Here is a 27,977-nt window from a genome sequence, read left to right as displayed (position 1 = left end):
ACTGGAAGTATGGATCGACCAGTCAATGCCCATGTTCAGCAGGGAAGCAATTACAGAAGCCAGACCTTCCACCCTCTGCAACCCACAAAGACCCTGGATCCATACTCCCAGAGAGATAGAGAATGGGAAGGCTATCAGGGGAGGGGATGGGTTATGGAGATAGGGTTATGGAAATTGTGCAGAATTGTACCCCTCTTATTCTATGGTTTTGTTAATGTCTCCTTTCTTAAATAAAAAAATATATATATCACTGACAGAATGAATCAAACGCAGCTTTTTGTGCAGCAGTATTTTTTAGCTTGTGAATGGACTGGCATTTGTGGCTAGGTATTGTGTCTTTGTACAATGTAGCAGTTTTGAATATGAATCCCATTTAGCTTTTCTATGTGCTATAAATGCTGTGCACGCATTATATTTGAGTACTTTTGTCAGACAAATACAGATGCACATCACAGTAGATGAACTGCTCTTTCAATGTAGTGATCATGGAAGTTTTTTATGGTATTGGTAATGATCCAGAATGGATTGACTTTGACAGATCTAGCATTTGTCAGCAGTCAGCAACTTTGTCTCAAATCGAACTTGAAAAATTGTTTTCATCTTCCTAAGGTCTCCTTATTTGATTGAGGATACCATAAAAGAAGTACAGTAGTACTGCTCTGTTTCCACTGTCAGTTTCTTTAAACTGCAAGCTCTCTGCATGATTGGAGAGAGTAAAAGGGCCAGAGGTTAGCATTTTCAGTTTGATCATCATATCTACTGAAATGAGTATTATTAGCATGTTGCTTTTTAAAAACCATAGTGTAAATGGAAAGAAGACTCACTGCATGAACTTTGTTTAAAATATTGCCCTGATGAGCCATGCTTGGTCAAACTCCCTGAAGTAAACTCAAGTCTCAAGGACTCTGAGCATGACAGAGTATATTTGGCTGTTCTTACATAAAATGATGATACTTCTTATAGTGACTCACATTTCAATTTATACATACCTACTTTTTTTTTTTTTTTTTGCCTCCTGGATTATCTCTGAGGCTCAGATGCTGATAGTATAAATTCACTGCCCCTGGCAGCCATTTTTTTGTTTCTTTTCTTTTCTATTTTTTTTTTAATTAGATAGGATCGAGAGAAATTGAGAGAGGAGAGGAGATCGGGTGAGAAACAAAGAGACACCTGAAGACTTGCTTCACCACTCTTGGAGTGTCTTCCCTGCATGTGTGTAGGGGACCTCAAACCTGCATCTCTGTGCGGGTCCTTGTATTAGTACTACGTGTGTTTAACCAGGTGTGGCACTGCCTGCCCCCCATGACATATTTTTCTATGTAAAAAAAAAAAGGGTTTGTGTCTTTTCCAACAGCCCTATAGATACAGTGTGAAAAAGCTAGATGCACAAACAACTGATAGGCTAGACTTGAATTACAAAGGTCACGGTCATGCCAATGATAAACTAGAACAGACTAGGAGATTATATTTGCAAATGAGACACCTAATAAAGGATTAATACCCAGAATATAAGAAGAAGTCTATTTGTCAATGATGACACTAAAGTGAAAAAAGAAAAAGAAATCTTACAACACAATATGAAAATGAACTAATATAAAAGTAGGTGACTATGGACAGATAACAAGCATATAGAATGATGCTCAATACCATAAATCCTTAAAAGCATTCAAACTGAACAAGGAGTCCCTTTGGACACCTATTAACAGTCTAAATCTGGTATATTAACAATAGCTAATGTGTGAGAATATGGACAAACTTTTACCCATGGCTGCTGGAAAATCAAAACCATAGTCATTTCTCGAGAGACTGGCTATTTCTTACAAAACTGTATACAGTCTAACTATCAATTACATGTTTTTATTTTTAAAATCTTACTTTTTAACAGTGCCTGGAGCTCATATGTACTGAATTGTATTGTTTTATTTTATTTTACTTTATTTCAGAGAAAGGGATAGATGGGGGTGGTGGAAACCCTGCCTGCCCCCCGTTCCTTGTTCTATAGTGCTCCCATGAGATGCCAAGGCTCAAACTCTAGGCCTCTCTCATGGCAAAGCAGGTATTCTATCAGGTGAGCTATTTCCCAAATCTTATATTTTCCAAGATTTTCCAAGTGAGTTTTAAAAAGCATATACAAAAATGCTTACATCCTCATATATGCAGCATTTGGTCAGGAATTATGTAACATAACATACTGGCAGTATTTATTCATGACTCTCTTAACTTTACAGTGAGGAAACCAAGCAAAGCTATTTTATCCTTTTTTTTTTCTTTTAATTTGCCGCCAATTAAATAGCCTGTTCATTTGAGGACTGGGCATGGAACATCATGGAGCTCATCTTTAATAGTTGGTGAACATCATCTCAGGTGATGGTGGACCTATTTCCTCAGGAGAGGCAAAGATTTGTGGTGTGGTCTCTGCATACAATCAGATCTGCTGAGTTATGACAGGCTGATTCACACTCAAGTCTCAGAATGACAGTAGCTTCATTTGATAAAGATTTCTTTAGCAGTAGCTTTATAGATTGCAACAATTGTATCACTCTAAAGTAGAATCTAGCTGTGGGAGTAGTTTCCCATTAATGGGTAGACCCTTAGGCTAAATCAATCTACCTACAATCTGTGCATTTTTGAGACTTTTGTCAGTGCTTGGTGTTTTCTTTCACATACATGGACAGGGACATAGAACTTTTACTTAATCACTAAGATCTATTAATCTGTATTCCACATCCGAATAAGCTTTTTGTTTTTTTTTGCCTCCAGGGTTATTGCTGGGGCTCAGTGCCTGCACTAAGAATCCACTGCTCCTTGTGGCTATTTTTCCCCCTTTTATTGCCCTTGTTTATCATTATTGCTATTATTGTTGTTGTTGTTATTGCTGTCATTGTTATTGGATAGGACAGAGAGAAATAGAGACAGAGGGGGGAGAGAAAGACAGATACCTGCAGACCTGCTTCACTCCCTGGTGAAGTGACCCACCCCCACCCCAGGCTCGAACCAGGATTCTTAAGCCTGTCCTTTCGCTTAGTACCCTGTGCTGTTAACCCACTGCGCTACCGCCTGGTCCCTTGATTAGAGCTTTCTAATGTCTAAACATTGACTTTGCTGTGTAGAGGGATTCATAACACCCTGCAAAATGGGTTCCTTGTGGATAGGACTTGATCCTCTTGCCGTGTTATTGCTGTTGCTTGTAGTGGCCATAATGATATTTTTCACGTTAGATGGCTGGTTTTACTTACATGTCTATCATCTCACCTCTACATATTTCTGATTTTTAATGACAGTAAAGTGATAAAAATACAGGTTCAAATTCACATACTGAAAGGTAATAAAAACTTTAAATACTTTGAGATTTATGAAGGTGCATGCATTGACGAGTCTGAAAAACAGATTAAATTTCTATTTAAAGTCTTTAAGAAAGAAACTATTTATTTGTATCATCACAGGTTTGTTTATATTCCTTGTTCAGCTGGCAGAAGATTCAGTAGATTTAACCATAAAGTCTAAAAGTGAATAGATACAAAGCAGAAGAGACATAAAACAATAAAAAGGAGAGAATGATTATTGTTTCTACAAGAAAGCAATGTTTAATCATCATTTACCACACAGAGTTTAAGGACTGAAAAACAGTCCTGTGAATTTTAGTGTTTTCTTTTTGTGAGCACTTTTGAAGTAGACTTCACCCTGGAGCTAATTTTTAAGTCAATTGGGTGGAGGGAATGGATACAATTTGTAGGAATATCCCTTTTCTGAAGACTGGCAGAAAAAAAAAAACCAAAAGAAAACAACAACAACAAAAAAAAAAACCAAGAAGGTGCCTAGAGAGTAAATGAAGTGTTTTTTGTTTACTTACTTGCTTTTGCAAAGTAAACTCAAACGAATTTAAATATTGATGAGCTTGAGAGAGCAGAGGGAGCAATTTATGCTGCAAGATAGACTTTTTTTTTGTAAAGAAGACATTATGGACCAGATCTCTCTTTAGTTGTTGATTAATAATACACCTTCACTTCATCTTTTTTTTTTTCTTTAGGTTATCGGAAGACTATTAGCATACTTTTTTTTTGAGAGAGAATTCTTTTTTTTATCATTATTAATTTGTAGAAAAACTAAACTAGATACAAATTTCACTTTGCTCTAAAGTTCAAACATATTATTTTCATCAGCATCATGATGAAAATTTTGTATTATTTAAATAAAAACATTTTTGCAAATCTTGTAGTTTCTCATTCATATACCTCAGTGTTGGCAGAGATTTCAACCCATTAAGATCATTATCTTTGCCTCAGGGCTCTTTTGAAACTTTACTTATAGGAAACTACATTAACATACATGAATAATTAAGCCACAAAATCACCATTTACCATTCTGCCCCAGTAGCACACACAGATTTCCCTGTGCTAATGTAGGACTGAAGAAGTTGATAACTATTATCTCAAATAGCAGGCCAACAAACACAAACAATGCTGAACCCTTGTTTTCAATTGTTTTTTACTGGATTAAGCCCCAATCACCCCATGCTCAATCAATTAAGCCCCAATCAATTAAGCCCCAATCACCCCATAGTAGCTCATCAGTTACTGACTTCTTTTCTCATTCCTTGCCTTCCCTCATTCTCATATTGATGTTTACAGACCTTTCAAATAAATACTTGACACTAGCATCCTTGTGTTAGGGTATATTCCTGTAGAATCATTTATTATTTTTTTTCTGATTGCATTTCCTGTATATTATGAGAATATATATATACATTATTTATAGGCCACAAGTGGATATGGTAAATTCATAGTTTGAGGAGGTTGGGTAGAGAAATAGATTAGTGAGCTATTTAGGAGATAGTCTGGCTTTGACTAGCCCACCTTGCTGTAATACATACTCACTGCAGTTTAATTTTCTCATACTATATTTTTATCAAGTCATAAAGAGCTTTGTGCTTTTCTCTTTTAGCTACCATGACGACCTTGCAACCTTTTTTTGTTGTTCTAAGTAACCACTGATGAAGGCAGTAAAAAGGTGTGCTTTCAGAATATCCCATATCTCATATCTGTTACTGACTGTGTTCCTATTAAATTCGAAGATTATAATCAAGTTTATTTTGATATACTACTAAGACATTATCTTTTTCTTAAAAGAAAGTTGTGATTAAGACCAGAGATCTTTTGCGAACTTGTACCCCTCTTATCCTATGGTTTTGTCAATGTTTCCTTTTTACAAATAAAAAGTAAATAAATAAATAAATGCCAGAGGTCTTTCTTGCACTCTTGTCCTTTGTATATCATGGCTTGTAAAAATAGTTCACAAGAAATGTGACGGTCAACTTAGTTTTGTATAACTATGTATTATTTGTTTTATGTTAATTTTTTTTAAGTTTCAATAAAAATCTTTAATGGGGGGTAAGCAGGTTATATAACATAGATTCAAACAAGCAGAAATGAGAGGTGCCTAGAAAACAAAAGAAAAACAAAAAAAAAGATAAACTAGAGTTTGAGAAACTCCTGACATTTATTAGCTATAGTTGGATGTACAAAAGTGAGGAGAAATAATTGAAAAGCCTTCAATAGGATGGGAAGTAATTTGGGCTTTGCCTATTAGAAATGAAGAATACCTTTGAAATTTTGGAGAACAATGAAGTAGGGAAAAAAGATACATGGAAATTTGAATTAACATTGGGGATAAAATCTGAGATATTTAAAAGAGCTTATTAAGACAAAAAAAAAAAAAATCCCTAAACCAAATTTATGATTGCAGGAATCAACATCAATAGACATGTTTAAGAAATAAAATCTAAAGGTTGAGGTTCAGATAAATGAAAATACCCAACTCTTTAAGATGTTAATCAGAATAACTAGGAATATAGTATAATTGGATTAAAGGACCCTTTGTGAAAATTGTGGGGTATAAACCAGGAAGAAGTAAATTTTGTTTTAGTAATACAACTAATATAACTGATGTGAGAGAAAGTTCGGCTGGACTAGTTGATATAAATAAATCCATATGTGATCCTTAATATTCTTCAGATTACTAACTGCTCATGGAAAATGTACTTAACTTTTAGCCTTGTAACCAGGCAGTGGAACACTGAGTAAACTGCACATATTATTACATTATCATGTGTGAGAAACTGGGGTAAAGCCCCTGGTTCACCCACTTGCAGTGGGGTAGCTTCATGAGCAGTGGTGCAACTCTGCAAATGTCTTTCTTTCTCTTGTACTTTCTCTCACTCTCCACTTCTCCCTTTGTGTTTCTATCAATAAAAGAAAAGAAAACAAACAAACAAAATCTGAGTAGAGTCATCTTGCAGTCACAATGACCAGCAATAACCCTAGTAGCAAAAATAAATAACATTAAAAATTAAAAACCTTATGAGCCTTGTTTTAATAAATATTAAATAATAATGCTAAATCCGTAGGTTTATCTGAAAATTAAAAATGCCACTTCTGCAACTAGTAGGAACTTAATTCATGATGAAACTACTGATGATGTTAACAGTAATAATGATACAGGTGATGTTACTTATAATCATAAAATTTTTGATGATTATGAGGACAGTGATATTAATGATGTTGTTAATGCTTATTACCTTAGTTGAGTAAAATGTCTCAGCTGAGTAGGGAACCAAGTAGGGAGCCAATTAATACTGTTGTTTGGAACAAACACAGATGGGAATTTTTTGTATTTAATTTTTTATTAGTGATTCAATAACACAGATAGTATTTTACTGACCCTTCAAAATGCTATTCTTTTGAGCCTATTTAAATATATCATTAAGTAAAAGGCAGAAGACCTCCATTATCACTTTGACAACTACATTTCTCATTCTTAGTAATTAAGGAAAATTTCCAAGAAATATAAAATCATATAGTATATATTATAAATAACAAAATAATATAATAACCCCATTAGTGTATCACTTCTGCCATGAACTTGTAATTTTGGCTATAATTTTTCTGAATGGATTTATTATATATACTTACTGATATAATAATGAACACAATTCTTTAAGTAATCACTGTATTATCTTTAGGATAGCTTTACATGCATTTAAAATGTACCTCAGTCGGTAATTAGTCTGTGATTTAATAGCCATTATTTTTTATACTTTTTATATTAAAATATTTTTTAAAAATAAAAAATGTTTTCCAGTATAGATTCAGGAAAAAACTGAGAAACAGAGACACCTACAGCACCATTTCACTGAATGTGAGGCTTTCCCCCCTTGACGTAGAGACCAGAGTCTTGAGCCCAGGTCCTTGGACATGGTAACATGTGCTCAACCTGATGCAACAGTGCCTAGCCCCAATAGTCAGTGTGCTATCTTCTCTTGGAAGATGTGTGTGTGTGTGTGTGTGTGTGTGTGTGTGTGTGTGTGTGTGTGTGTGTGTGTGTGTATGTTACCATCTTAGACTATATATCTCATACTAGTTATGGTTTTCAATATTTTTATAATTAGCAAGTTTATGACGGTGTAACAAACAATTATTACCAATTATTATTTTGTTGAAACTTGTTCTGCCTTTTTTTTTTTCTGCCTCCAGGGTTATCACTGGGGCTCAGAGCCTGCATTATGAATCCACTGCTCCTGGAGGCCATTTCCCCCATTTTGTTGTTCTTGTTGGATGGGATAGAGAGAAAGCCAGAGAGAAGAGGAAGACAGAGAGCCTGAGAGCCAGACAACTGCAGACCTACTTCACCACCCCACCCCCCACTGCAGGTAGGGAGGCGGGGCTCTAACCTAGATCCTTGCATAAGCCATGTGCTCTTAACCCGCTGCTAGCACGCAGACCCCCTTGTTCTGACTTTTTATTAAAAATAATAATAATAATATTTATTTTCTCTTTAGTTGCCCTTGTTTTTCATTGCTGTAGTTATTATTGTTGTTGTTATTGATGTCGTCGTTGTTGGATAGTACAGAGAGAAATGGAGAGAGGAGGGGAAGAGAAAGACCCCTGCAGACCTGCTTCACCACTAGTGAAGCGACTCCCCTGCAGGTGGGGGGCCAAGGGGGGGCTTGAACCAGGATCCTTATGCCGGTCCTTGCACTTGGCGTCATGTGTGCTTAACCTGCTATGCCACTGCCCAGCCCTGACTTCTTAAAGTAGAAATTTCAAAGTTTATGACAATAATAGAGATGAACTATGAGTAGAATACTAATGAGAACACTACAGTAAATACTTCTCTGTTTAAAGGTCACTAAATAAATACATTTGACAGTGTTGCTGTCATCAGTATATACACCAGAAAATGTATTTTTCTCAATTTATTAAACCCCAATTTACTGTTTTATGTAGGAACAGACAGAAAATGGGAAAGACACCAGTGCATCGGAACATGGATCAACCATGATTAACATACAGAACAAACGAGACATATTCCCAGAATTAGCCTCTGAATTCTTTCATTCTTTAAAGGCCTAAATCACAATCAGCACAGGAAAGGTTTATCATCATCTCTAGCTGTGAAGATTGGCAATGTAACTTATCAAGGAACTGTTATTAACATACACCTCAATTTTCTAGATGAATCATGTAATTTTTTCAGTTGCATATAATGCGAATTGATATGTAGTTGATCTAATACGTTTTTGATTTTTTTCTAATTCTTGCCTTTTTTATTTTGAACCATAAGATGTCATAAGCGGGGAGTCGGGCGGTAGCGCAGAGGGTAAAGTGCAAGTGGCTCTAAGTGCAAGGACCTGCGCAAGGCTCCTGGTTGGAGCCCCAGGCTCCCCACCTGCAGGGGAGTTGCTTCACAGGCTGTGAAGCAGGTCTCCAGGTGTCTATTTCTTTCCCCCTCTGTTGTCCTGTCCTCTCTCCATTTCTCTCTGTTCTATCTAACAATGATGGCATCAATAATAATTAACACAACAATAAAAAACAAGGACAACAAAAATAAATATAAAAAAGAAAATTGTAAAAAAAAGATGTTATAAGTGGATAACTGAGGTCATTTCACTGAGTGATCTTAAATCAAAAAGTATGTAGCAATGAAGAGTTATTACTTCAAAATTCATACTTAATGCCAAAATGAAATATTTTATCTAAAGGAAAGTACTTTTTAGTAATCGCAGCTAATTTTAAAGTACCATTTCAATAGCTTCTATTTAGAAATTTGTGTACACGCTACCTCTCATTAAAATACTCAAGGGCAATGATTTTGAATAAAGGCAGTAAAATAATTAAGCAATACTTCAGGTTAATCATTTTTCCTAAGAAATTCTTAATAGGACTTACATGTATACCTATTCAGACTGTCCATAATAATTATGATCCTTGTTAAGAATGTGTAAACAGAAAGTGTTAAGGTTGGCTTTGCATTTATACTCTATAAATAACAAAGTATCCTCTAAATATAAAACTCTCCAAATTAACTTTCTGTTTACAAAACTACTCTAGGGACATCAACATCCATTACTAGGTTGAGAATGATTTTCTAAATTACCCTGGAAAGAGCAAGTAGGAAGTAAAAATGCAGAATGATTGGTCCAGCAAGTAGCAATAAAAATATACCACTTAAAAAGGCATAGTAGGGGGCCAGGTGGTAGCACATCCGGTTAAGTGTACATGGTACCAAGTGCCAAGGACCCATGCAATGATCCACCCTAGGCTCTGGGTTCAAGCCCATTGTTTCCCACCTACAGAGGGGACACTTCACAAGAGTTGAAGCACCTCTGTAGGTGTCTTTCTTTCTCTCTTCCTCTCTATCTCCCCCTCTTCTCTCAATTTCTGTTCTATCCAATAAGTAGAAAAAAATGGCCACCAGGAGCAGTGGATTTGTAGTGTGGGTACCGAGCCCCAGCAATAACCCTGGAGGCAAAGAAATCAAATAAATAAATAAATAAAATGGATGAAACTATTTTTAATATTCTACCATTACTGTCAAAATAAAATAATTTATTTCCAATATATAAAACAGAATATTGCCAAAGGTAATGGACTATAACTACAATTGTTTTATTTGGCAAATGTAAATTGATGACCCTTGTACGGTTATTCATCTTAGTATTATTTATTTTAAAATACTTAAGGCTTACATATTATGTGAAGAATTAAAATCCAAGCTTCAAAGTAGCAAGAAAAATATGACATATTTTGAATTTGGGTATCTAGCATATAACTTAGAATAATGAGAACATTGAGTATTTTTTTTATGGACTTTTCCCTTTGTTGAGAAACTTAAGTCTTAGTTACATCAAATAAAATCAATTCCAGACTTGGGGGGAGGATTAAAACCCACAATAGAAAAAAGTTAACACTATCTGGGCTATAGACAACCCAGAGAACATATCTCTTTAACTGAAAAATCCTAGGTGTTTCATAATTAACCTTTCAATACAAAACGACCTATCAGATCTGTAACTGTGGTTCTTGCTGTTGAAGTCCATATGACAAGTTAGAAAGTCTTCAAACCTTGAGTTGAATTCCATGAGGGGCTATTTGGCTTTTGAATTATTTTCTCCTTGTCTAAGTGGCAGCAGCAGCAACTGCACCCGCCTTCCGGGCAGCTTCCTTCTTGGCATGACAAGCTTGTAGAACGGCCACAGCTTCATCCACCGTGGAGTGGAGAGATGCTGGGGACTCCAGCATGTGCAGCAGCTCAGAGTTATCCATTTCCAGCAGCATTCCTGTAATCTTCTGGGCCAGGAGCCAGGGGCTAGGTTTGAATGCAGTTTGGATCAATGGAGACAAATGTTCACCGAGCATCTGCTTCTGTTCCAGGGGGGTGGAGGTGTTGGGAAGGGAAGCAGTCAAAGTTCCTAGCCCTGCACATGGATTGTGAGTCTCGTGCAAAGTTGAGCATGGACGGTTGACCCCTTGGAAGTCTGTCAGTCTCCCACTGTGATGCCAACCTTTGTGGTCAAGCAAAACAGGCCGAAGTACATGGGGAATTCCAAACTGCCTATCAGTCTCACCGCAACACCTCGCTCCTCCCACCCCCACCCCGCATAGGCTTTGCCTTCTTTAAGTTTCTGCTTCCCAGTTCCAGCATCACCCTCCATACCTTCCCCTTGAGGTTCTCTCTCTTTCCTTATAAGGAGATATTAGTCTCATTGGTTGGCTTGGCTGCCTTCCCCTGCACAGCTACCCTTTTATAAACTTATAACTGAAACAATAGTGTTCCGTCCACTGCCATGGTACCCTGAGGTGGTTTGTTGTACCATCCACTGCCATGGTAAGCTGGAAGACTGCTTAGCGAGCTCACCCCTGTCACTGCTGGCCCGAGATTCCCCCTCTCAGTCTGTCTCTGGTGGCTAATGGACCAGACAGTGAAGTGGGAATTGAGCTGGCCCATTCCCCTGAGGAACTCGACATCAGATGGCAGCTGGGGTGCCTGCAGAGGCTGTATGTTAGGGTGAAGACTTCGGACACTGGAAGCATATTTGTAAGGTGCAACAGCTTGAGGGGCAGTGGCAGCAATAGTAGCAAGAGGTGCCAAATTCTGCACAGCTGTGGGAACGCAGATTCTGAGTGGTGGTAGTAAGGCCACAAGAGGCCGGAGTATTACCAGTTGGAGCCAAATGGCACAGTGTTGAAAGAGGCCCAGACTGGTGTATAGCACTTGGTATTCCCTGGAAGCCCTGAAGTCTCCCACCTTGCTGCCAGTCTGGATTAGGCTTCATTTGTGCTAATTGGTTAGGTGTGTACTAAGGAGGTCTTCCCTGAGTTTATGGAAATGCTGGCACAAAGTAGCCGCCAGCTGCAGGCTGGAGCTGATTTAAGATGGCATTAGCAGGGAGTGCTCTCATTCCAGCCGCCCCTGCATATACTGGTTGGTTAAGTGAGCCTTCCTTTCTTCCTTCCTCTGGGCCAGAGAAGCATACAATGGCTTGGAGTCCACGATGGTCCATTCACCTCAGTGACTGCTTTGATTGCCTCTTCAGGAGAGAAGCAGACAAAGCCAAACACTTTGCTTCTACCATTCGCTAACCTGACCTTAGCATCAGTGATTGATCCAAAAGGAGAAAACTCTCCAACTTTTCATCATCAATCATCAATGGTGTCATCCAAGTTCTTAATATAGAGATTAACCCCCCTGGTAGAGACTAATCCTGTTTCAGTTGTTCAAATTTCCTTTTTAACTCAGTCTGTCATTCTACTTTCTTCTGTGCATGGCCTACAAATATAACTTTCCCATTAATTTATTTTCCACTCATGTCTTCCACGGCCTTACTGGCATCCTCATGTTTTTCGTAACTCATGAAGCCAAAGTCTTTAGGTTTTCTACTGGGATCTCTCATCACCTTGACACTCAGGGTCTTACCAAACTGGCTGAATAGTTCTTTCAGGCTGTCATCATCCATCTCTTCCCTAAAGGTTTTGTGAAATTCACATTGGTGAATTCCTTGGCTTTGGGTCCAAGCTCAGTTTCCCAATCTTTGCAAGACTTATATCTGCCTATAAACCAGCCCTGGAGTGGACAGGTAGGAGCAGTCCACAGTTGGGCGAGAGAACCAGTAGCCACCTTGTGTCTGCCAGTTAATACCGAAGTGGCTCCACGGCTGGCTTATGTCATGGCTCTTGCTCCAGACTGAGACATTCACACTTTACGGTCATAGTGGAGCATACTATTCAGCTTCTCGATGGTCTGTTGGTAGCCTCTTGGGTCTTGAAGTGGACAGAAGCATAACCCTTACATCTGTTCTTATCACACACCACCTTGCAAGACAGAATGTTCCCCAAAGCAGAAAATGAATCATAAAGTTATCTATAGATTTCTCCAGGTTTTTTGATGAAGTACATTTCCCATGCCAGATTTTCTCAAAGAGGGATCCCACTGAGACCACATGATATGAATTGGCTTCCCTTTATTCACATCAAAGTCTATGTTACCCAAGGCCCATTCAGGTGATGATGTACCCAGAACCACATTGAGTATCTTTATCACACAAAAGTGTACAACAAGCCAAAGAGTATTCAGCACTATTATAAAATAAATATGAAGTGACCAACAGAAATTTAGTGGAACTTTGAAAATGAGGTGTAGAGGCAAAATAATCCAAGAGCAGAAAGTCAACAATTTAAAATTTATAGTATTTAAAAATTACAGTATGGGGCTCAGTGAGATATCTCACTTGGATAATGTGCTGCTATACAATCTGCACAATCAGGTTCGAGCCACATAGAATGGTGATTTAGTGCTGCCATCTCCTTCATTCTTCCTCTCTCTTAAAAAATGAAAAACTGGGAGTCAGGCGGTAGCACAGTGGGTTAAGCACAGGTGGAACAAAACCCAGGGACCTGTGTGAGGATCCCTGTTCAAGCCTCCGGCTCCCCACTTGCAGGGGAGTCCCTTCACAGGTGGTGAAGCAGGTCTGCAGGTGTCTATTTTTCTCTCCCCCTCTGTCTTCTCCTCTCTTGATTTATCTCTGTCCAACAATAACGACATCAATAACAACAGTAATAACTACAACAATAAAACAAGAGCAACCAAAGGGAATAAATAAATATTTAACATTTTAAAAATGAAAAACTAAAATTATGGGTGGTTTAGAAAATATTTTACTGTACAAAAGCACCCGGTTGAGTACACACATTAGTATATACAGGGACCCAGGTTAAAATTCATGGACCCTCACCTGATAGGGGAAGCTTTTTCAGTAATGATGCAGAGCCGCAGGTTCCTCTCTTTTTCTCCTCCTTTAATAATATCACCCCTCTCAGTTTCTCACTGTCTCATCAAATAAAAAGAAAGGAGAGAGGAAAAAAAAAGGAGCAGATGGCTATTGGGAGCAGTGGAGTCATTCCAAAGGATTGAGCCCCTCGATAACCTTGGTGGCAATAAAAAAGACAATGTATTGATAAGATGAAATCAGCAAAATGTTACCCAAAGTGTACATACTATACTACTGACCAGGGCTGCTGACCCAGAGAGCAGATGCCTTGATGAAGAGCTGCAGAGAAGACCCTACAGCTGAGACCTGAGGGAGCCTCCTGGGAGAGCTGAAGATACAACAGGGAGCCAAGTAGAGCCCAACAGAAGAGAGATGCTGCTGCTGAACAGAGACTGAGTGGAGAGGAGCTAACGTGAGATAGCACCCTGCCAGAATAGAAATATGACCCTGCCCTACTGCCCCATGTCTTCTTTACTGTTCCTGTGAGTACTAAATCACTCTCAGAGTTGACAGTGTCCACATGAGTTGACCCCTCCCACACATGACACAGTTATAAATAAATATGAGACACACACACACATATATATTGTTCCAAGATCATCCGAAATATTGCATATTATCAAAGTTTGGGAGATAATGACACTAATATAAGCATAAACTCAAGAAACATGTATGAGAAATCTTCTACTGAAGAGGTCATTACTTTTAAATTTATGTACATCTTCAAGTAGACATGTTTAATATGCCTATGTGCCTGTCCCTTAAATATTTCTTGTACAATTGTCTTGGTAAACTTGTTCAAAGTTAGTAAGTAAAACTGTCTGTTACTTACAGTTTCTAAAAATTCACCTTGCAGATGTCAAAGGGGGAGTATCAAAATGTTTGTAAGCAGTGAGTATTATCAGATTCCTTGATTCCAGAAAGTATGGATGTGTGTCATTTTTACTTCCATAATATGAGTAGACCATCCTGCTTTTCAAAATAAATACCTCAGAGAAGTTTGTAGAGAGAATCTTGGTTGTTGGTATCGAGTTAAAATTGATCCTAGATTTTAGACATGGTAGAATATTTATCCTAAGGGGAACAGCAATTTCAAGGCTATATATCATGCCTTGAAACATAGTGACTTGTGTTTCTCTTCAGATTACCATGATGTGAAATAGTTCAATGAACTTTTTATTTCCCAGAGGATCCTGTTCTCCACAGACACAGACTTCTCCTTTATTATAGAGCTTTATCAAGGGGAAGAGAAAATTCATTCAGCAGATAATTTTAACCTTTGTAAAAAACTGTTACAGCTCAAGGTGACTATTGCAGAGAAAACTGTCCTATGATTAATTTCTTCCCATATATCCATGCTTATTCCTTACACTAAAACATTTAATTCTAATAGAATATAAACTAATACTAATATTTCTTAGAAATTACAGATAGAGAAAAAATGGTGTGAATAGTGAGTAAAAAAAGTAATGAAATTTGCTTGTGAACATTTTCATTTGTGTTTGAGAATTTTCTTCTATGTATAACTGTGTCTCTATTCTACTAACAGTGATAAGACAATAGTAGAGATATTCAAGATAAGCACATTATATAAAATATTTATCTCTTCTCAAGTCTAAAATAGTGAGGAAGAAATAGAAAGATACATATGACAGAAAACATTTGTGAAGACTTCCTGAGGAAGTCCAGAATGTTGCTTAACTTAGTGATATTAACTTAGAATGTTGCTTAACTTTGTGATATTCCCACCTTGTTTGAATAAACACTTTTTAAACTTTATCTCCATTTATTTTTGAGTTCTATGTCTACATTTTGACTTATCCTGAACTTAATAGAGTAATAAAAGATGTGATGAGTTATGCATATATATTTTCCTTACTTATGACTTGAAGGGTATTAAGCCTTCAAGTTGGAAATGAATTTTTTAGAATTGACAACTTAAGTGGGCTGTGCAGTGGCACACTTGCTTGAGTGTACACATTACCATGCACAGGACCCAGATTTAAGCCCCTATTCCCCATTTAGGGGGGAAGCCTCATGAGTGTTGAAGCAGTGCTGTGTCTTTCTCCCTCCCTTGCTCCGCTTTCCCTCTTAATTCCTCTCTCTCTCTCTCTCTCTCTCTCAAACACACACACACACACACACACACACACACACACTATATATATATATATATATGTATGTATCCAATAAACAAAATACCAGAAATGACAAATTTAGAAAAAAATCTTAGAAACAATGTTATGAGAAGATGGATACTATTATAGGTAAGATACAACAAGTCTATTTCTGAGGCTCAATTTTGGACTGGTTTCTTGGGACTTTGGACCTAAATTTCTGTATGTAGTTGCACTTGATACCATCATAGTAGAGACCGGTCAAAAGTGCCATGTTCATTGTTCAGTGACAGGAGTCCAACTAGACATGAACTTGATGTGTGTTGCACTATATCAGCATTAAAGGAAAGAAAATTATTACACTCTACCAGGTATACCACTGTTTGATCCCTTAAATGCTAATTTTTAAACTGATAATTGTGTGTGGCCCACAAATGATGTTATAAATATACATACAAATGACCCTTGGCAGAAAAAAATAAAATGTTTCCCACCCCTACACTTAAACATGCATCTTCCCAAAACGGAGATCCCAAATATTCATCTGCAATATTCTTGCCTTTAGATTCATGATTAGTCAACAATTTCTTCTGCTTTATATCTTAACCTATTTTCAGCCACCAGGTTACAGAAGCTACCATGATGCCAACCAGACTTCTCTGGGCAGACAACCCTACCAATATGTCCTGGATCCCTGCTTCCCCAGAGCCCTGCCCCACTAGAGAAAGAGAGAGACAGGCTGGGAGTATGGATCAATCTGTCAACACCCATGTTCAGTGGGGAAGCAATTACAGAAGCCAGATCTTCCACTTTCTGCATCCCATGATGACCCTGGGTCCATACTCTCAAATGGTTGAAGAATAGGAAAATTATCAGGGAAGGGGATGGAATATGGAGTTCTGGTGGTGGGTACTGTGTGGAATTATACCTCTCTTACCCTATGGTCTTGTCAATATTTCCATTTTATAATTAAAAATTATATCTATCTATATCTATATCTATATCATCTATATCTATATCTATATCTATATCTATATCTATATCTATATCTATATCTATATCTATATCTATATCTATATCTATCTATATCTTCCCACAAATATATTCTCAGGATAGAGCCTTGGACCCACATGGGAGTGCCATGGCAATAAGGAAAGCTCCACAGGAGGTAGCAGGCAACATAATGCTGTGACCTCTCTCTGACTTGCTCTCATTTCTCCTCCTACCCCCAATCTGAAATAAAAAGAACAAGGAAGTCAGCTTGGAGCAGTGGAATTGTTGAAAAAAAAAAAGAACACTATGCTGATATGAGCTTTATAATTAGAAGAAACATAACGATATACTAGATTGCTAGATGCCTTCTTTTACACACACACACACACACACACACACACACACACACACACACTAACAGACACACACACACACTAACACACACACACACACACACACACACACCATGAGTTCATTTGAAGATATATACTATTAAATATTTGGAAATTATTTTTAAATATGATTAATGGATATTTTAAAGAAATAATATGATTGATCTTTGCTTTCAGATTATGAAACAATGTTTCTAAAAATCTTGTAAAGTTACTGTGTGATAGGGATGATTGTGGTATCTTTAATATTAGTATGGAGACTCTGATCCTGTACCTAGAGAATTGGGTAGGAACTGGTCACCAGAAAGACAAAACCTTGATTACTCTCAATGTCGAACAGTATTGGAAGAGACTGCCCCATTCTCCAAACAGAGGCTGAGTCAACATACTCTGCCACTTCAGGAAGACTGGTCCTGAAGTGAGTGCAGCCTAGAATGTTCCAAACTGAGATCATGGATTGCAAGCTTATAATGACAAGTATGAAGAGGTTACACAGGATCCTGTACTAAATATGAATAGATTTGAGTCTTAGATCAGATTTATGGGGTTTACAGTTAATGGTATTTATATACTTTCCCCATATTTAGGAGTTACTATCTGCCTTGATCCAGCTTTCTAGTCCTAGTCTAAACTCTGACACAATCTTCCTAAACAATACTTTTAGCCCACCTGCATGTTAGCTATCAGGATAGGCAAAATTTAGTAAAATTCCCTTGGAATGTACCTAAAATAGACTTCTTAGCTTCTCTCTATATGAAGACCCTGAGTTCTATCTGCTCTATTCTTACCTTTAGATTTGTGTTTATTAAACAATTTGTCCTGCTTTATATCTTACTACTTGTCAGTTACCAAGTTGCAGATGCTATCATGATGCCAACCTGACTTCCCTGAGCAGATGACCTCACCAATGTATCCTGGAACCTCACCTACCCAGAGCCCTATCCCACTAGGGAAAGACAGAAACAGGCTGGGGGGGTTTTAATTAACCTGTCAACCCCCATGTCTAGAAGAGAAGCAATCACAGAAGCCAGACCTTCTGTCTTCTTCACCCCATAAGGAATTTTTGTCCATACTCCCAGAGGGATAAAGAAGAGGGAACTTTCCAATGGAGTGGATGGGATATAGAACTCTGGTGGTGGGAATTATATGGAATTTTACCCCTCTTATCCTTCAATCTTGTTAATCATTATTAAATCACTAATTAAATAATTTTAAAAATCCTGTAACACTAATACCTACATGTACTTTTTTTTTCTCTTTTGTTGCCATTGTTTATCGTTGTTGTTATTGCTGTTGTTGTTGGATAGGACAGAGAAATTGAGAGAGGATGGGAAAACAGAGAAAGAGAGAGAAAGATAAATACCTACAGACCTGATTCACTGCTTGTGAAGTGACACCCCTCCCCCTCACAGGTGGGAAACCCGGGGGCTTGAAACAGTATCCTTACATTGGTCCTTGTGCATTGCGCCATGTGTGCTTAATTCGCTGCGCTACCACCTGCCCCCCCCCCACGTACTTTTTGAGGATAGAAGAGAAACTAAAGATTGAGTTAGTAAACAATCATTCCTACCTTATGAAATTTTCATAAAAATCCCAAAGTGCTCAGGAGCTGATGAATGTATTGATGATCCAGAAGACTAATACTCAACTCTATGGTGACAGAGACTCCTGTACACAAGACCTTATGTTCCTATTCGTGTTTATTTGTAGATTTTTGTAGTAAATTGAATACAGGTTTACAATGTGTTCAGTTTTTGATCTACTGTAGCAAATTTTTGAAACTAGAAAGGGAATGTGACAGTTTATAATAGTTGGTCAGAAATAAGTTCGAGTTATGGGCCTTAGCAGGGACATATCAAGTTGAGTAGGTATAGGGCTGTGGAACTGAGTCCTTAACCTGTGGGCTTTGTGCAACTGTAGATGGCTAATATCAGAATTTAAATTCACTGTAGAACATTTTTTTTGTTTCTGGAGTATTGAGCCATAAGATGCTAGATTTTGAAAATAGCATCAACATTTTGCAAAGAAGGGCAAATGGCAAGTGACACTACACTGGACTTTGTTGTGTTTTGGTGACCATAGTGGGGAAAGATATAGTAATTTTAAGAACTATTAAATATAAAAAGTTATCAACATGAAAATAACTGAGATAATGTTTTGTCAGAAATAATGGGGTGGGGGCTGACTTCAAGTAACAGATGATCTCAATAGTATGGTCTAAATGAGGCCAGTCTTCAGGCAAAAACAGAACAAAAATTGATCCTCAACTACAAAGAGACTCCTCAGAGAGACCTCCACTTCAGGAAATCTGCTACTCTAAATACTTCTCTTACATTAAGTCATATCCCAGGTTGGTTGACACAACTCAGAAACAATCAGTGATGCTTCATATATAATGGGCCTTCAATAATTAATAAATGAAATACATCGACACCTAGAAGTATGAATTTACTTATAATACTTGTTTTCCTTAGTTATGAGACACTGTGAATATTTTTTTGTGATTCAGAATAGACTGTTACAATAACAACATGAATCACCACAAACACAAAGAAAAAAGTTTTCAGTGTCTTAAAACAATAAAGCCTTACTTATTTTACATGGTATTTGCTTGTACAGGCTATTGGTAAACCCTCTTACAGCTTGTCATCCTGAGTTTGAGAACAAGAGAGAAGAGACCGAACTTCTATGGAAGAGAGGTATTTTTTTCTCAAGAGTTAAATGAGTCAGCCTTCAAGTAGAACCTGTTACTCTCATTCACAGCTAATTGGTCAGAAATTCAATCACAAAGAACAAATATGTAAAACTGTATCACATAAACAGGAGAGAACACAGATATAATTTTATAAGTAACATATACAACTCTCAAATACTCCCCATTGTTCTTACTTTTCTTGTACTAATCATTCCTGTAAGCAGTATTACACAAATCTATATTCATATATGAATCTCATGATTTTGTTAAAATGATTTTATATTCTCTGCAAGAAAGACAAAACATGGGCTTGAGAAGCCTTCATAAACTAGCACTCCATTTCCCATTTCATATCTGGTTGACATGTAGCACAATATATACAGAGGCTGCATATGAAAGTTGCAATATACAAAAGCTGGATGCAATGCTAGATATAATTCTCATCTAGAATTCTGATTTTCCTCTGATCATCTGTTTCTCAAAGCTCTGCTAATTTTTCAGAATTCAACTTAAGTATTAACCACTTGAGTCATGTCCTAAATTTTTAAACCTAGAGAATTCTGCATCAGTTCATAAAAACATTAAACAAGGGGGTTCCCAGAAGATGGCGGACTGAGAAGCTGCTAGGGGCTTGAGTTCTGACCACATCTTCTGGAAACGGTAGGATTTTCTGCCTTTAGTAGGCCAGTCAATAGGGGTCCTAGCGGTAACACCAAGGAGGTGACTATAACTTAATTTGGGTTAAAAAATAGAGTAGAAAGAAAGAAAAAAATTTTTTCTTTTAAATTATTATCCCCAAAGCGTACCTCCTCCCCCTTCAACCCCCCCATAACCAGTCCCTGGGGACCAGCTCCTAGCAGGCTCCCCTGCTGAGCTTCTTTCATTACCAAGATTCCTGTCCCACCAGGGAGTATCATTCATTCTAAGTCTATTCCCTTCTGAAACCTCTGGCCTTTTTCTTTCTAAGTAGCCAACCAGCTGCCTCTTCTCAGGCAGCTCCCCTCAATCCCTCCCACCCCCCCCATAACTAATTAAATAATAATAAATAAATAAATAAATAACTCTTTCCTTTCACCACTCTTTTATTACCATTCTTTTTCTTATCTTTTTCTTTTTTCTCTCTCTCTTTCTTTTTTTTTCTTTTTCTCATTCTTGTCATCCTTTCTTCCTTAATCCTACAGCTTTCTGAATTCATTGATACACTTTTGCAAATTATTTTGGGGAAGAAATCTGACTCAGAGTGAACTCTCTCTGCGAGTATCTCTGCTCAACTTCCCTTCTTCCTTTAGCTACCCCTAGAATATACAGTGGATAGTAGATTTGCATAACTGTCTATTCCTGATATCCTTGTCTAGTACTGAGGGTTTTTTTTTGTTGTTGTTGTTGTTTGTTTGTTTTCTTTCTTAACAATCAGCTGCCTCTGCTCAGGAGGCTTGAGGCAATCTGGTACAGGGTTTTTTACCCTGCTCATTTTACTATTAATATTATATAAAGTCATATATCTCCCCCCCCCTTTAGGTTGATCAGAATTAACTCTTAGGATATCTTTCATTGCTAGGGTAGTGGGCATCTTATCTATTGTGGAAGGAACTTGTCTCATTACTCCTACCTCCTCTACAGACTCTCCCCTTCTCCCTCCTCCTAGCTAATTACAAATAAATAAATAAAGTAAATCAATTTAAAAAAAACTTTCCTTTCACTGCTCTTTAAACATAGCTCTTTTTATTATCTTTTCTCTCTCTTGTTTCTCTCTCTCTTTTTTTTATCTTGTCATACACTTCTTCCTTCCTTCTTCTTTGCCTTTCTGAATTTGTGAATTATTTTGGGGGAGAAATCTGACTCAGAGTGGACTCTCTATGTGTGTATCTCTGCTCTACTTTCCTTTCTTCTCTTGTTACCCCTAGAATATACAGTGGATAGTAGATTTGCATAACTGTCTAGTCTTGCTATCCCTTCTTTCTTTTCTCTTTCTTCTTCACTTGGACTTGGTTGCTATTTTTTCAAGGACAGGAGACATTGTTTGGCTAACTGGTAATGATTAAACTTCTTCAATACTTGCTTCAGTTGCTATTGTAATTCCTGAGGTTGGTGAGTACAATTGTGATAAAGGTATTTAGTACAGTGTTGCTTGTACTCAAGACACAACAACTGAGGAACAACAGAGCATAAAAATAAGAAACACATAAATAAAAAATGGGTAGATCAAAAACAAATAAAACTGCTACTCCAATGAATGAAGACAAGAGCCCAGAAGAAACTACAAATCAGCCAGAAGTAACCATAAATAAGGAAAGTATGCAAGCAATAATAAACTTATTAATCACTGAAATGAAAACAACATTGGAGGAAAGGAATGGCAGTATTAGGGAAACAACAGTTGAGACCCCCCAAGAAAAATACTGATTATCTTGAGGCAATTAGAGAACTGAAAGCTGAAATAGCTGTAATGAAGAAAGAAGTTGAGGCAAGGGAAAGCAGACTGACAGAAGCAGAAAACAGAATTAGTCAGACTGAGGATGAGTTAGAGAAAATGAAGAAAGAGGTGAAAGAGCTCAAAAAGAGATTGAGAGACACTGAAAACAACAACAAAGACATATGGGATGATCTCAAAAGAAGTAACATTCGTATAATTGGCCTGCCAGAGGAAGAAAGAGAGGAAGGGGAAGCAAACACTCTAGAGGTAATAATAGAAGAAAACTTCCCAGACCTAAATAACATAAAGGACATGAAGATTGAAGAGGCCCAGAGAGTTCCAAACAGAATCAACCCAGACCTGAAGACACTAAGACATATCATAGTCACAATGAGAAGAAGTAAGGATAAAGAAAGGATCCTAAAGGCTGCAAGAGAGAAACAAAAAGTCACATACAGGGGAAAACCCATAAGATGATCTGCAGACTGCTCCACTCAAACTCTAAAAGCCATAAGAGAATGGCAAGATATCTATCGAGCCCTGAGTGAAAAACGGTTTCAACCAAGGATAGTATATCCTGCTAGACTTTCATTCAAACTAGATGGAGGGATCAAACCTTCTTAGATAAACAATAGTTAAAGGAGGCAACCATCACCAAACTGGCCCTTAAAGAGGTTCTAAAAGACCTCTTATAAACAAGAACATCACTATAATACTTGCAGTATATCAGAGCAAACAAAATTTTTTTTTTGGACAATGGCACTACAATACATTAAATACATTAAATCCATAATATCAATAAATGTCAGTGGCTTAAACTCACCCATCAAAAGGCACAGAGTGGGGGGATGGATCAGAAAACATAATCCTACCATATGCTGCTTGCAAGAATCCCATCTGTCACAACAAGATAAACACAGACTTAAAGTGAAAGGATGGAAAACGATTATACAGGCTAACGGACCACAAAAAAGGGCAGGAACAGCCATTCTCATCTCAGACACAATGGATTTTAAATTAAATAAAGTAATAAAAGATAGGCAAGGACATTACATAATGATTAGAGGATCAATCAGCCAAGAAAACTTAACAATTATTAACATCTATGCACCCAATTAGGGACCATCTAAAAACGTCAAACACTTACTGAAAGAATTTCAAAAATACATCAATAGTAATACAATAATAGTGGGAGATGTCAATACCCCACTCTCACACTTAGACAGATCAACAAAGCAGAGAACCAACAAAGATACAAGAGAATTGAATGAAGATATTGACAGACTAGACCTCTTGGACATTTTCAGAGTCCTTTACCCCAAAAAACTGGAATACACCTTCTTTTCAAATCCACATAACACATATTCAAGGATAGACCACATGTTAGGCCACAAAGACACCATCAATAAATTCAAGAGCATCAAAATCATGCCAAGTGTCTTCTCAGACTACAGTGGAGTAAAACTAACATTTAACAACAAACAGCAAATTATTAAAAGACACAGAATTTGGAAACTAAACAACATACTCCTTAAGAACCACTGGATCTATGCAGGTATCAAGAACAATGAACCCACCTTCTGTGACCCATCTTGGACAGAACTAGAAGGAATTATGTTAAGTGAGCTAAGTCAGAAAGATAAAGATGAGTATGGGATGATCCCACTCATCAACAGATGTTAAGAAAGAAGATCAGAAAGGGAAACTAAGGCAGGATCTGACTAAATTGAAAGTAGGGCACCAAAGTAAAAACCCAATGGTGAGGGGTAGACATGCAGTTTCCTGGGCACTAAAGCTTCTGAACAAGAATGGGACTGTCAAGGAAGTGTCAAAATTGAAGCGCAAGGAAAAAGTCTAGGCCCAGAAAAATCAGGACTTTGGAAACAGATTTTATAAAGAATAACAGGAGGGGTTTGGGGAGAGGGTTCTTGTTATCTTCCAAGCGGAACATAGAAATAAAGGAATCGTTCCTTAAAAAAAAAAAAAAAAATTAAACAAGTGTGCTGTGATGCTTGTCTGTAATCTACCTCCCTTACCAAAGTGTAAATTCAACAAGATTTTTATTTGCTTGTAGAACATATAGTTCAGAACACATTTGCATAGGTACTTAATATATTCACCAAGAAACAATTCAACTAATACAGAATGTAAATTATTTTAACGATGTTTTCCTCTTTTTATGCCACTTAAATGCAAACGCTATTCTTAATTTATTTATGTTTGGTATTTGAAATGAGGCTATGGGAGTCGGGCTGTAGCGCAGTGGGTTAAGCGCAGGTGGCGCAAAGCACAAGGACCGGCATAAGAATCCCGGTTGGAACCCCGGCTCCCCACCTGCAGGGGTGTCGCTTCACAGGCGGTGAAGCAGGTCTGCAGGTGTCTATCTTTCTCTCCTCCTCTCTGTCTTCCCCTCCTCTCTCCATTTCTCTCTGTCCTATCCAACAACAACAACAACAATAATAACTACAACAATAAAACAAGGGCAACAAAAGGTAATAAATAAATAAAATAAATATTAAAAAAAAAAAAAAGAAATGAGGCTAGTCAAATAGAAAGTCAAAAATTGTTTCCATATAAGTGAAGGACTAAATATCATTAGTGAACTAATGGTAAACATCTTCTTAGTTACTGAAATTACTTATTTATATTTATATATGTATTTATTTATCTATTCCCTTTTGTTGCCCTTATTATTTTATTGTTGTAGTTCTTATTGTTGTTGCTATTGATGTCATCGTTGTTGGATAGGATAGAGAGAAATGGAGATAGGAGGAGAAAAACAACTTTTTCACTCTTAAGTTGTTGGAGTCCTAATAGCTTTTTCCCTTCCGATCTACCAGCTTTATGATAGGGGAGTGCGGGTCTCTTGGACCAATTTTTTTCTTTTTAGGGTTGGTATTCTTGCCCCATGACAGAGAGGGGGAGAGAAAGACACCTGCAGACCTGCTTCACTCCTTCTGTGCTGGGGTTCACTTGAAGTGGCTCCAACCAGGAGGTAAGCCTCCGATCCTCCCTTGCTGGTTCTAGGGACAATGTAACTCAGAAAGAAACATCGAGGAATATTCTGGTATGAACATTCATTTATTGGGAGAAGAGTACAGGTTTTTATATAGAGTTAAACAAAGAATATTTTTCACATTATGTCAGAAATTACAGGTTTCTTAAAGGTCAGTTTGCTTCTATGGTAGGGGGCTTGTATGACAAGAATTGATGCGATACATAAAGGTCAAAATGATTATTCTCCATGATGGAGGCGAGTTAATTATCCAAAGGTACTTGAGAGAAGCATAGGGGTTAAATCAGTAAGGTAGAAAGGAAGAAAAACAAAACTTGATGTAAATCACAGATATCAAAGAGCACGGGGAAATAGAAGTTGGAGTTTTCATTGCCTGGTGTTGGGGAGGTGTGTGATAGAGAGTGTTCTCCTTTATAATCAAAAGGTGAAGTGGATGTGTGAACTTTGAGTGACCCCTAAAGCAGGCAACCATTTGGCCTGCTGCTAGCAGGGGAAATTAATGTGAGAGGCTTGTAGGCTTTCTGTGAGCTTGAGAGACTAACAAGGAGAAAGTGAGTCTGGGAGACTTTTCCCTCTGGCTCATCTCTATAAGGAGAGAAGCTAATAAGTGGGGTATCTTTCCAGACCTCTATCCAAGGATGGGAGAGCTCCCCTAAGCTCTACCAAACTTTCACATAGTCCCACACTTGTGAAGCAATTCCCCTAGAGGTGGGGATAGAGGGGGGCTCAAACCGATCCTTACGCAGGTCGTTGTTCTTCATGCCACATGTGCTTAACCCTCTGTGCTATCGCCTGACTCCCCTTAAATTATTTAAAAAATAAAACCTATTTAAATGTTACCAGAATGTAAGTGGGAAACCTTGAAGGCCATCCCAGGCATAAACGATCCCTGAGACAGAAAAAGAATAGAACTATTAAAAAGTATAATCTTAATAAAAAATCGTGATGAAAGAATAATCCAAACACCTGATCTACAATTACCAACTTAAAAAAAAAAAATTCCAAAATGTGCTACAACTTTCACCCATCAGTTAAAATATGAGGTTGGGCAAAGGAATAATGCATTTAAAAATACTGAATGCCAAAGTTTAAGATTATTGTCAGAGTATAAAATACCTGGGGAAAGTTGGAAGTCCATCTATAAAGAAAACTGTTACATACAGAGGAAATAAGGTGCCAAGGAACCAATTTTCTGCCTAATTGTTGCCCAGAGCTTTACCAATCATCATCTAATTTCAAGTAACTCATAAAAACTGCTCAGACATCACTTACTCATCTATTTATTTCAGGTCTTGAGATTGCAAACACAGAGAAAATTTAGGATCTTAAGGCTCCAAATCTCAAATAATGGTCTGGGATTTTAATGTGATTTAAATGTTATTATAAATAAATTTGTGATATATTCTGGTCACTATGGTGCATTTTAGTATTTTAATAAACAGACAAATTTGAAGAGATTAAATAAAATGTGAATAAAATGAGAGGAATGATAGTAAGAATTCTATGTTATACTTGAATTTCCCAGGATACTGTAATTCCTGCTACTTCTGCTTCTAGCATTTGTGTTAAATTGTGTTTTTAGACTTCTATGCCATTTAAGAATCCCATCTCTTTATAGTGTAATTTTTGTTGCTGCCACTGAAAAATGATACAGACTTCTCACTTTCTTGTTTAAGGAAATAGCAATTGCTTGAGAGTGAAGACCTTTATTCTAAATTTCGGCTAACAAGATTTAAAGCCTTCAACAACTGTGTTTGTAATGGAAGTTCCTGCAAAACTTTTACATGATACAAGGACATTGAAGATTTAAATACTATTTAAAAAGCCTTTTTCTTCTTTGATTACAAGCCATTAAAGGCAAAACAATGTTTGATAACCTAAGGCTTTGTTTTGCTTTAGAGTCAGCAATCAGGATACACAGCTAGAGATTCTGACTCAAACATTAAACCTACTTCAAATGCAAGTTATGACAAAAACCCTCCATCTAAAACACAGGGATTTATAACAGTTCTGGTAATTGGAAAAGGATAAAGTCTACTGATAATTCTGTTGTTTTCTTTTGCTCCATCTAACTCAGAAAGAATTTCTATGTTAGCAAAATATTCCTATAACCAGAAAACCTCACCTGGAAAGTAACATACTTTTATTTATTATTATTATTTATTTAGTTTTATTGCCATCAGTTTCATTGCTGGGCTCAGTGCACAACAAACTCACTGCTCCCAGGGTTATTTTCCTCCTTCGTTTATTATATAGAAGAGAGAGTAATTGAACTGGGAATGGGAGATAGAGAAAGGAGAAGCACCTGTAGCACTGCTACACTTGCTCTTGAAGCTTCCCCCCAGCAGGTGGAGGCCGAGAGTTTGAACCTATGTCTCTGACCATGATAACATGTGCTCTCAACCAGGTGCATCATCACCCAGCCCTCAGGTAACCTAACTTTATACAAATTTTGTTTGTACTCCTGTGGAGAGGTGATGGCAGATGACCCCTCAAGTAATTACTGAATTTTAAGGTTAAACGGAGTAAGTTCAGTGTTAAGTATATCATCAATGGGGGTGATATAATTATGTATTATAGCATAATGTTTATGTAAGAAAGACTTTCACGCCTGAGATTCCAGGATCCTCAGCACCACCATAAGCCAGGGCAGAATTGTGCTCTGATTATAAAAAAAAAATACTATTGTCATAATTATGAAAAACCTACATGTACATTTTCACTTTTAAAACCAAGTTTTATGTTATA

At 37.3% G+C, this 27,977-nt stretch overlaps 1 pseudogene; it reads right to left on the bottom strand.

Moving 5' to 3' along the window:
• Positions 1-10,454: 10,454 nt before the first annotated feature.
• LOC103113003 (polyadenylate-binding protein 4-like) lies at positions 10,455-17,466 on the bottom strand (annotated as a pseudogene).
• Positions 17,467-27,977: the final 10,511 nt, after the last annotated feature.

Source organism: Erinaceus europaeus, chromosome 5, assembly GCF_950295315.1.
Source record: "Erinaceus europaeus chromosome 5, mEriEur2.1, whole genome shotgun sequence".
Classification (NCBI taxonomy): Eukaryota; Metazoa; Chordata; class Mammalia; order Eulipotyphla; family Erinaceidae; genus Erinaceus; species Erinaceus europaeus.
The sequence above is the reverse complement of the archived record's forward strand: the minus strand, read 5'-3'. Positions and strand labels throughout refer to the sequence as shown.